Source organism: Mustela lutreola, chromosome 3, assembly GCF_030435805.1.
Source record: "Mustela lutreola isolate mMusLut2 chromosome 3, mMusLut2.pri, whole genome shotgun sequence".
Lineage (NCBI taxonomy): Eukaryota > Metazoa > Chordata > Mammalia > Carnivora > Mustelidae > Mustela > Mustela lutreola.
In genome coordinates this window covers 66235633-66247700 of record NC_081292.1, presented here as the reverse complement: position 1 = coordinate 66247700, position 12068 = coordinate 66235633, and the positions used below count along the sequence as shown (strand labels likewise).

General features: G+C 39.4%; 1 pseudogene; it reads left to right on the top strand.

The window, feature by feature from the left end:
• The first annotated feature begins 5910 nt into the window (after window positions 1-5910).
• Window positions 5911-8944, top strand: LOC131826744 (vasculin-like protein 1; annotated as a pseudogene).
• Window positions 8945-12068: the final 3124 nt, after the last annotated feature.

The following is a 12068-nucleotide window of genomic DNA, read 5'->3' as shown; positions in this document are numbered from 1 at the left end:
ACTGCAATTATAAATCTGGGTGACTTAAAAATAGTAGATAAAATATTCTCAAGCTGCCTATAAACTTCCCAGAGCCCTTACTGTCTATGTATTGTTACACACAATATATTATTTGCCAAGTTCCACAAACCTAATAGCCAGAGCAGAGGCTTCCGGCCACCCCCCCCCCTTTTCTGAAGCAGAGTCATGAACTGATTACACGGAATAAATAACTCATTAGGGTCATCCATACATACTTGAAATAAGAAAATATGGCTAAGTGTCCTCTGCAGACAGGCTACTTAACCAATTTTCTCTCTTCAGACTTTATTCACGTACCAAACCAAACTTCAGATCACGTTTGTCTATTAAAATCCTCAACATCCTACTGGAAAGTGAATTGTGCCTAGTGAAAGAACTAATCTTTAAAACGAGGTTACTTTTTTGGGAGAAGGCTTTGGACATCCTAACTTTTCAGTGTCCACAAGGGCTGAAACCTCTCTCTGGCCTTCTAGAAGAAATTTTCATAGCCTTGTGAGGGTTTGTACTCCCCAGTTTGTTTCCCAAAACAGATCTTAACAGATCTTTATCTTGCTTCTTGTATTTAAGATACTGTGCTACACTGGCACATCAGATGATCTATTCTCTGTGTTTCTCTGTGCTTTGTGACATGGAAAGCTGTGTTGATTTACATGCTGATTTTAGTCTCTGACAAAATTCTCCCTGCTACCTCAGTGACAGGACTGTCAGTCAGCTGTGGCTAGAAATGTATGTCTCTTAAATCAAACTGATCACTCTTCTGAGGCTGCCAGACGCTGTAGGACATGAAACTGCAGCCCAGTTGTTAATCCGTGCTGTTTGTCTCTACAAGCTGCTCCAAAGCCTGGGTGGGGGAGCTTGGTTCCTACTGCATCCCTGTTTCTGCCCTGGGATGATGTGGTTTCTTGTGGCTGAGCCATCTTCAGAAGGGCGGAGCTAGGATTATCACCCATTTACACCCCCTCCCGGTGCTAGCCCAAGCCTGGGTATCAGAGTCGGTTGCTGTAGACTCATCAGGCCAAAGGGACTCAGATAAGATTGAGATTTGGAATCCCTCCCAGTACAAGTCAGCTTGGAGTACAAGCACTACACAGCCCTGTGACTCTGTCCACTGTTGCCTCTTCATGGGATAACCATGCTATAGGGCTGTTGAGTGGAGTACCACCAGACTGTCGTATTCCTCAACCGCCCCTTCCCATCTGATATTCGGACTCAGCACTACCTAACTCCGATATCCTCTCCCTTTCTCTTGAGTTCTCTCCAGAGTCTCTGACATCCCTCGCTGAAAAATGGCTTATGTAAGATATGCCATACTCCCATCTTTCAGACAAGTGTGGGGCGTGTGTGTGTGTGTGTGTGTGTGTGTGTGTGTGTATACATGCATACTACTACCGGGGACGGGGTTCAGATACCACTCCACCCTAAACTGGAAGCCTTCTTCGGCTTGTGTCAAAGAGCTGATAGAAATAGATACTTAAGACAGGTGGTACTCAGTTCCACACACTGGATTCATCAGAGTGTGATCACCAGCCCAAACCGAGCCCCTGCTCCTACATCCTGGAGCCCTGGAAATGAGAGCTGTCACAAGTTTCTTTCAAATTCTCCATAGAAACCCTGATCAATCTAATATTTTCCAAACTATCATAATCTGGATTTTTTATCCAATTAGCATTTCACCTGTTGTGTATCTAAGTGTCTATTGTTTGTAAGTAACAAAAACCAATTTGAGATACTTTGACTAAAAAGGGGGATTTATTGCGAGGATTCAGACTGGGCTCTGGGGACGTGAAGGTGAAATCATGGACCTTTCTCAAAAGCCCTGGTCTCACCAGACCTACAGTCTCTCAGTATCACAGTACCTGAATTCTGAAAAGAAAGAAGTGGCTATCCATGTTTCAACTAACAAAGGCCAGGGACCCAATTTTAGGTAACTTAAGTCAAAAACCTGGTGCCAAGCGCTACAGACAAGGTACAGAGCTAGGGAATCTCTGTGGCCCAGGCTACAAATAGTACCCACTACAGGAAGTATTGATTTTTCTTTTTTAAACATTAAGACAATAGTAGTGATCAAATTTTTACAAGTCCTTAATCTGTACTTCATACAAGGCTACTTAAAATGTTCTCAGAAGGGTTGAAGATAAACCCAGTAGTTCTGAGCTTGGTTTTCCTGGACCTATAAAGATCCATGCTAGGATTCTGAAATTTCTTCAGCCGCTCCAGTGTTCTGAGAAGCCTTCACTTAACTTACCAGGATAAAGCTGCAAAGGATCACTAGCCCCTTGAGTTTCTTGGATTTTTAGCTAAAATGTTATTAAGGTGATGTGGTAATGTTCTGTGTTCTCATGATAGAAGTTCATTATATAGATCTTTATTTAATCACGGAGAAATTAAACTCAGAAACAGACACAGTACTAATAGCAAACACTCATGCAATGTCTTCTGTGTGCCTGTGCTCCTCCAGTACTCCAGACATGATCTTTCCAAAGCTGCAGTTCATTGACAAGGGAGGTAGAAGTTGATATTTAAGTGCCAGAGAAGACTGGGAGCCACCCAACCAAGTCTTCAGTTAGAGTTCAGCGTCAGAGGTGATCCTCATGCAGAGATAGAAACATCTTGCTCTTAACAGGGAGTTAGTTATTCCCAGAACAAACTTCATAATTGAGTCTTCTTTTGCTTGCCACCCCTGAGTTTGATTCTAGCCACAGTTTCACACATTCCTAAGTTGTAGTTTTGGTCTGTGTTCAAAGTAACCCTTCAGCGCTCTTGCATTTTTTACTGTGCTGGACATCTGGGGTTAGACTGTTTAGCAAGATAAAATATCCTCATTAGACTATAGAACAATTTGAAACCACATAGGGCTGTTGTACTCTTTCAAGAATTTGAAATGTGTACTCTGATCTGCCACATGGCTTGTCTATCACTTCAAAACCACAAAGTAGCTATTTAATAACAATCCAGATCTAAGTGTTACTTTGTTAGATAATGAACCAGATACCTTTTCATAAATATTCATGGAAACACTCAGAGATGAATGATATCCCCTCCTTTACAGATAAAGCAACTGAGGCTTGGCAAATAGCTTGGCAAATAGCAAATAAAAAGTACTCCAAAGCACCCCAGGAGTGGAAGCTGTAATGTTCTAGGCAGCAGAGACTGTACCTGTTTCCTGTTGTATTCTCAGTCCCCAGCACAAAATGGGTCCATAATAAATACCCAAGTAAGAAATAAACGAACAACTCTTATTTCGAAGTTCATGCTCCTTTCTGCTATATTGTTTCCTTTAAGATTACCTTGGCATACATTTTGTGCCTAAGCGAAGAAATAATTTATCAGCACTAGTAGGAGTAAAATATTCTGTTGTCATAGAATAAATGTATACTTCCACCCATTGGCTTGTCTTTTTGTGTTGTTGGCATGAAGGTTAGTTGCAGTATATAGAAATAAATCACCATAAGAAAAGCAATCACCATAAATCCATGCTTGAGGAAAGGGGCCGTCATCATTTTGTTGGAATGCTGGTACAATATGCGAGCTATCAAATTTCACCTAATTCTGGGATATTTTTTCCTCAGATAACAATATATAAAAGGTAATTCCATTGAACGAATCTTGTCAGTATGTTTAGTTGATGTTTTATAGCAGTAAAAATGTACTTAACTGCAAACCTCAAACCAAGTTACTGGAAGGAAAGATAAATACACGGGTGATCTGTGTTATGAAAATCACAAGGCAAAATTGCTCTAACTTTACTCTTACATCTGTTGATCATACCACATTGCTTTAAACATTCGAATTCCAGTTCTAAGTATTCATTGGCCTGAAAGAAATACTGTATGAATTATAACATTTACTTGCAGTCCTTAAAAAAATAAGGAGGGGGTATGCAGAAGACTTTCTTTGTCTTGGGAAATGCTGCCCAATGTTTGCTGGAGAAAATGGCTATATTGATTCCGGACAATGGTTTATATTATCTTAGCAAATATAGTTTGAGGTCAGTTACCAGAAATGCTAGTTTTTCACTGAGTTTATAAACTTCCTGGTATTTATAAAACTGAAAGAATGTGTGCTGTTCAACTTGTAACCATGATTATTCAGTGGGTCACTTTAAGTAAATATGTAAACATCTGGTTCCAAGAGACCAGCAAAGACCTCACAGCTTCACATCTGTAAATAGTGCCTCTCTATTAAACCTCCTATATTAGTGTTTGGGGGAAAATTTTAAAAAAAGGTCAATCTTAGTTTTGTAAGCTTCATGATTATATGACCCAAAATAGATTATTTAGACCAGAGAGGGATAAATTCCTTTTTGGTTCTGGATCCTTTTGTGAAGCTGATGACCCCAAAATTGGCAGAATATTACATATAGCTTTAGAAGATTCTCTGATCTAAAGTTCATCAATCTACATTAAGAATATAAATATCACTTCAATTTTTAGGCACAGGTGTACATGAATTTAAATCTACATATTAGCCTATTTTTCTCTTTAAACTCTTCATTATATTCATGTGCCTCTAAGTGCCCAAAAGCATAATGCTGCAAATGCGAGAAAAGTTATTCTAGCAAAGTGGTATTTGATACTGTGCTGTTTATCTAGGCCCTCCCCTTTCTCTTGTCCACTATGCAGTAGCTTATATTCCTTAACCTTATGTGGAGAGGCCTGCTCTGAGTTTTTGGTTGTTCAAGTGTAGGATTTTCTCTGGAAATTTTTTAGAAGTCATATTCAGGAAATGGGAGAAAACTGAACCTGGGAACATAATAAAACTTTTGAGCATCATGCTTCCCTTTTCCAGCTAATTCCATGGTGGTGTTACTCAGCTAAAATCTGTATGTCAATATCTTTGCCTTTCTTAAGTATCAGTTACAAAGTTTCTGCCTGAAATAGACATCTGTCTCTAGGATCTTACAAATCCAATTGGAGAGAAGAGGCTATACACGGAACAAGAAAATAGTGAATTATTCAGTATTGTAAATATTGATGGGGGTAATGGATGCTAAGAGCAAGTCTACAATTAAATCATTATAAACATAATGAGTAATAGTGTGTTCCCAAGCTTATCCGAGCCTAAATCCTATTTTATAACACTGATTAACATCCAAAACAAACTAAGGAACTATTATCTAGAATTATCATAAATTTTCCTGAGGCTGAGGGAAGCCCTTGAGAAATAGACAGGATGTGGGTTTGGTTTGGTCCAGTATCACCAGGGATTAATTGTTTAAAAAAAAAATTCATTACTGGGCACTACCTCTGACCTATGAAATCATAATTTTTGATGTGGTGGCATTGGATCTCCACATTTTAATACCATCTCTGCCTTTATGAACAGTCAGGCATGAGAACCCCCTTACAGACATGTGTGATGAAGAGGAAAGGTGTCCATACCATGTAGACAAATAATGTTCAACAGTAAAATTCTTTGAGGACTTTGAGTCTAACCTCAAAACTTGAGAACTTGAAAGATTTTGTAAATAGTGACCTCTTCCAGGCTATCATTTGCTGGACCTAATAAAATGAACATCTCATTGCTAAAATAGTCCTTTTGGATTTCCATTTCAGCACATGGTTTCAAATATTTACTTCCTGCCAAAAAATTCAAATAATGCAAGTTTGTGTACATATAAGTCACAAACACATCTATCTACATAATTTCTTTTGATTTTTTCATGGGAGCATGTGGAGGCACTGATTGCCTTATATGTCAAACTTCATAAAAGTGAAGCAAGGGAAGAAAATAATTACAGACTAAAAGGAGTTTCATGCACTTTTTTTCTTCATGACTGTGAGATCTTGGATAAAATTTGAGGACCTGCTAAGTCTGATGCCCAGAAGGACTTCTGATGAAAAATTCCCATTTTTCCTCAGTGAGAGGAAAATCTAAATCCTGGGGAAGAGCTTTGTTATGGTTGTGGGCTCTCCACCTCTGCGGGATCAGGAAGCTGGGGACGCGCCCTTAGACGCTGCCTCTGGCCCCTAGCTGTAGCCCCACTGCTGCCAGTGATAGATTCCTGTGGCCTTTTAAGTGATTGAATAATGATGGAAATGGATCCAAAATAATAAATGACTACTCTACTAAAGCAGTAGAAGACTCCTCGTATCACCTTCCAGTTCAATTCAGTCTTCAGGAGGAGGCGGAACAAGTGAAATAGAGAAGACTGAAGAGAAGACGACCTCACTTTGGAACTGTTTACTCCTTGACTTCTTTATTTCTACTTGTTTTAATTTTGCTGTGAATTTAAATAGTGAAAACCAAAGAAATAGAAGATACATTTGGGAGCTTTATATAACCCAAGAAATTTGCCCTGAAAGCTGCTATTCTTTGGAGGAAAACATACTAAGTTCCTGTCTGATTAAAAACAAACCAGATTTCCTATGTCCCTTAGATTCTGAAGAATAAAACAGATATAAATACATATCCGCACACTTTTTAGCAGCTCTGTAGGAATAATGAGATTTATAAATTAAGGGCTTTGTTATGTGGATGTTTTGCCGCTGGAATTGACTGCTCAGAAGATCTTTTATTGCTCTCTAATGCTATATTTTTGATCTGTGGCTTTGATGGCATTCGCCCACACATGAGTTTACCTCTTTCCAGTTATGACCTTGTTATGAACAGTGTTTGCACTCAATGTGCAAATGTCCATGTATTATCTATTTAAACAGCATCATAGTGCCATCACTCAAGGAAGTTGAATGAGGTGAACATAGACATAGCTCTTTCCCCTTCCCCCCATTTTTTAAATGTAACAAATACTTTTTATGTTCCCCTTCCCCTTTCCCCTTCCCCTTTTTGGAAACGTGTCAGGAACTAGATAGTTTACGATGAGCAATTGAGGAGACTTGAAAGAGTGATACAGACAGAGCCTGGCTTCCTTGTGCTTTATCACAAGGCGTGCTGCTGGCCAGCCTATTTAAGCACCCTTTTAACAAGAGAACCTCGTAGGAAATCCAGCTGGCAGACTCAAGGAGTTCGGGAAACAGGACCACAGAGGTTACACTCTGGGATCCTGGCCATGAGGTTGGATGCCTCACCTTGCTGAAAAGAGACACTGGACCTAAATGGTGCAGCATGACTTTGTTTCTGCTTGGCTAATTTTCTCAACACCACAGTCAGCTAAGTCACCTACAGCCACCTTCGAAAAACACGGAGAGCACCTACCCCGAAGAGATCGTAGGTTTGGAGTAAGCCATCATCGACATAATTCCTCTGATGGCTTTTTTAACAATGGACCTCTGCGAACTGCAGGAGATTCCTGGCACCAGCCCTCCCTGTTTCGCCACGACTCTGTGGACTCTGGTGTCTCTAAGGGAGCATATGCTGGAATCACAGGGAACCTATTTGGTTGGCATGGCTCTTCCCGAGGTCATGATGGCATGAGCCAGCGTAGTGGGGGTGGCACAGGGAACCATCGCCACTGGAATGGCAGCTTCCATTCCCAGAAAGGCTGTGCCTTTCAAGAAAAGCCACCTACAGAGATTAGGGAAGAAAAGAAAGAAGACAAGGTGGAAAAATTACAATTTGAAGAGGAAGATTTTCCTTCTTTGAATCCAGAAGCTGGCAAACAGAATCAGCCATGCAGACCTATTGGGACCCCTTCTGGAGTGTGGGAAAACCCACCTAGTGCCAAGCAACCCTCCAAAATGCTAGTCATCAAAAAAGTTTCCAAAGAAGATCCTTCTGCTGCCTTCTCTGCTGCACTCACCTCACCAGGATCTCACCATGCAAATGGGAACAAATCATCAACCATGGTTCCAAGTGTCTATAAGAACCTGGTTCCTAAGCCTGCACCACCTCCTTCCAAGCCCAGTGCATGGAAAGCTAACAGAATGGAACACAAATCAGGATCCCTTTCCTCTAGCCGGGAGTCTGCTTTTTCCAGTCGGATCTCTGTTACCAAACCAGTAGTACTGGCTGGGGGCACAGTTTTAAGCTCTCCTAAAGAGAGTCCCTCCAGCACTACTCCTCCGATTGAGATCAGCTCCTCTCACCTGACCAAGCTCACCCGCCGAACTACTGACAGGAAGAATGAGTTCCTGAAGACTCTAAAGGAATGGAGACTTCTCAGAGAACAGAGACTGTGACAAGCTGGAGGATTTGGAGGACAACAGCACACCTGAACCAAAGGAAAATGGAGAGGAAGGCTGTCATCAGAATGGTCTTACTCTCCCTGCAGAGGAGGAAGGGGAGGTTCTCTTACACTCTCTGGAAGCAGAGCATCGATTATTGAAAGCAATGAGATGGCAGGAATATCCTGAAAATGATGAGAATTGCCTCCCCCTCACAGAGGATGAGCTCAGAGAGTTCCACATGAAGACGGAACAGCTGAGAAGAAATGGCTTTGGGAAGAACGGCTTTTTGCAGAGCCGTGGTTCCGGCCTGTTCTCCCCTTGGAGAAGCACTCGTAAAGCAGAGTTTGAGGATTCGGACACGGAAACCAGTAGCAGTGAAACATCAGATGACGATGCCTGGAAGTAGGCATATAAGTCCTCAAAAATCTGACCCAGTAAACTCAGCTTGTGTGTTTAGGGAGTATACAGAAGAAATCATTCTTTTCCTTTTCTTATGTTGTTGAATACTTCATGCACAAGGGAAAATAGTCATATCCCAAAGAGAGAGCAATTGGCTTGTGTAGCTTTTGTTGTTCTTCCCTGTTATCTGCTTAATAGAAGTTTGTGTGATGGGAAAGATTTTTTAAATACACACACACACACACAGACACAGTATCTATGGGGCGACGCACAGGTGGGAGCTGGCAGTGCAGAGAGGAGACGCGGTCTGCAGCAACAGCTTCTACTACCAGCCCTTGGGGCACTCACCCCTGTGCTCAAGCAGTCATTGTCAATGACAAAGTGACTATTGAAGTTATAATTGTATTAAATTAATGCTAATAATTTGGATATTTTATTTTATTTTTTGGCTGCTCAGGTAACGTTAGCCCTTAACCAAGCATACGTGGTTTTCTTTTTTTTTTTTTTTTTCCTTTTTTTGGGTATAGCTGTAAAATATTTGGATATAGGAAATGTGTTATTCTTGCAGCCTTGATATTTAGGGTGGATTGTAAAATATAAATTTTTGTGAGATTTCAAAGATTAAGATTATTTTGATAACAATATTTACAGATTTAAAAGATGTGGTTATCACAAGTCTGTTGAAGGGGAAAACTACTGCATAAAATAACTAACTTGGAATAAATATTTTGCATCAGTTTGGAAAAAAAAAAATCTAAATCCTTATTAAATGGTGGGACTGGATGTTTTTCTCTTAGGAACTAAAAGGGAAGGGAATTTAAAAGTATTTTACTTTTTAAAAAAGAATTTACTTTTCCTGAGGCTCTACTAAGGATCAGGTCCTTTATTTCACTTACTGCCCCTTCAACATCCAACACAACTCCATAAAGGAGGTGGTATGTCTCTAAATCTTTTCATGGATTAAGAAACTGAAGCAGTAAGAAGTTGCATGGCCTCCTTAAGGTCTTAAGGACTGTTAAGTGCCAAAACCAGAGTTTTAACCCTCTTCTCTGTGCTGCGCTTGTTTTTCTGTAGCACATTTCCCGAGAGCAGCAGGATCTCTAAACATTGTACCTCTAGCCCAGGACACCCCTCACTTCCTGGTGGCAGACCATTTCTGTAGAGGGGAACAGCCCACACCAGTTTCAGCTTGGGTGGAATCTGCTGATTGTGGAAACTTCTAGGAGCATCACAAGGTCCCTAGTGTCTCCTCCACTCCAACAAGCAGAGTAGAGCAGTGATTACCAATGTGGACTTAGGTTTGATAATGACTAGCTGTTTAGCGTTAAGTGAGTTACCCAGCCTTTGAGACTCTTCCCTCAGTTGCACAATGGAAGTGAGGTCCACCGCACAGAGCTGTATGGGTTTAACAGCTTTAGTGAGGTGTCATTTACATGCTCTAAAATCAATTTATGTATAAATTTCACTGAATTTGGTAAGCATCTTTAGTTGGGAAATTGCCACCACAACCTAGTTTTAGGACTTTTGCATTTTAGGCCCCTAAAGTAAAGGGCCTTTTTCAATCCCTAATGCCTACCATTCCTTGGTCCCAGAAACCATTTGACTGCTTTCTGTTCCAACAGTTTTGCTTTTTTCCAGAATATCACGTGAATAGAAACTGTGTAGTCTTTTGTTTTAGCGTTTTTCAGTTAGCATGTTGTTTTGTGGTGCATGCATTTTGTTTGTACCTTGTATCAGTAGTTCATCCCTTTTATGGCTGAAAAGTATTCCATTGTATAACCTACCACATCTTATTTATGTTCGGGTAGTATCTATTTGGGGTTACTATGGATAATGCTGCTACACATAATCATATAAATATTTCTGTGGCCATAGGTTTTGTCTTGGGTAGATACCTAGAAGTAGAATTGTTGAGCCAAGTAAGTATATGTTTAATATTATAAGATGCTGTCAAACTGTTCAAAGTGGTTCTACCATTTTACATATCCACCTACAGTACATAGTGTTTCAGTTCCTCCACATCCTCAACAACACTTGGTATTGTCCACCTTTCTAACCTGAATTATTCCAGTGGGAATGGAATGGTGTCTCAATGAGGGCTTAATTTAATTTCAATGATGGTGAGCTTCTTTGTGTCTTGTGGATCATTTGTATATCTTCTGTGGAGTATCTGTTCAACTTCTATACCTTCTTTTGTGTGGTGCTTGTAAAGAAAACTATGTATCTTTTGTGTAAGGTGTGTTCAAATATTTTGCCCAATTTAAAATTAAGTTGTATGGTTACTAACATAAAAATTTTTTCTTACTGTGTATTTTAAGCACTTTTTATACTTTTTGGAAACAAATTTTTCATTAGATATTTCTGTAAATATTTTCTCAGTCTTTAACTTTTCATTTCCTTGCTGGTATATCTCAAAGACCAGAGTACTTCTAATAAAAGCTGACTTACTAATTTTTTTCTTCTATGACACAATAAACATAAGCCAGAAAAGAAGCTTTGGGTGTCACATCTCAGAAATCTTGCTTAACGCAGTGTCATGGATTTTTTTTTCCTAGGTTTTCTTCTAGAATTTTTAGTTTTAAAATAAGTTCTCATTTAGATTTGTGATCTGTTTTAAGTTAACTTTTGTGCATGGTACAAGAATCAAGGTTCATTGTTTGCATGCAGATGGCCAGGTATCCTAGCACTATTTATTGAAAAGATTTTCTTTTCACTAATTGTTTACTTCACCCCTTTGTTAAAAAATCAATTAACCATTTAAACATCTTTCCAAATTCTCCATTCTCTTTCATTGATCTGTATTTCTATTCTTATGCCAATTCTATACTATTTGATTATTTTTATATTGTTTTGAAATCAGGTAGTATATAAGTCCTCTAACTTTGCTGTTCTTCTTTAAAAATGCTTGGTATTGAGGAGAGCCCAGGCAGCAACCTCTTTGACCTCAGCCACAGCAACTTCTTCCTAGAAACATTGCCAAAGGCAATGAACCATTTCAAAGAACCATTTGAATGGTTCAGTGAACCATTTCAAAGAACCATTTCTTGGTTTCATTGATCTATTTAATTTTTAACATTTTTATTTTTATTTCTGCTCTACTCCTTATTTCTTTCCTTCTCCTGCCTTTAGGCTTTGTTTGTTGTCCCTTTTCTATACATGTAAGGTGAGGTTGTTTGAGATTTTTCTTCCTTCTTGAAATAGGCCTGTATTGCTATATAGTTGCCTCTTAGAATTGTTTTTACTGCATCCAAAGATTTTGGACCATTGTGTTTTCATTTTCATGTACTTTATCTCTGTTTTTATTTCCTGGTTGACCTATTCATTGTTTAGTAAAGCATGTTAAACTCCATGTATTTGTGTTCTTTGCAGATTTTTTTCTTGTGGTTAATGTCTAGCTTCATAGCATTGTGGTCAGTAAAAGATGCATGGTAGGACTTCGATCTTCCTGAATTTGCTGAAGCGTGTTTTGTGAACCAGCATGTGATCTTTTCTGGAGAATATTCTGTGATACACTTGAAAAGAACGTGTTTTCTTTTAAGATAGATTTAACAGATATACTCAAAATATCCTAGTCCAGTGTGT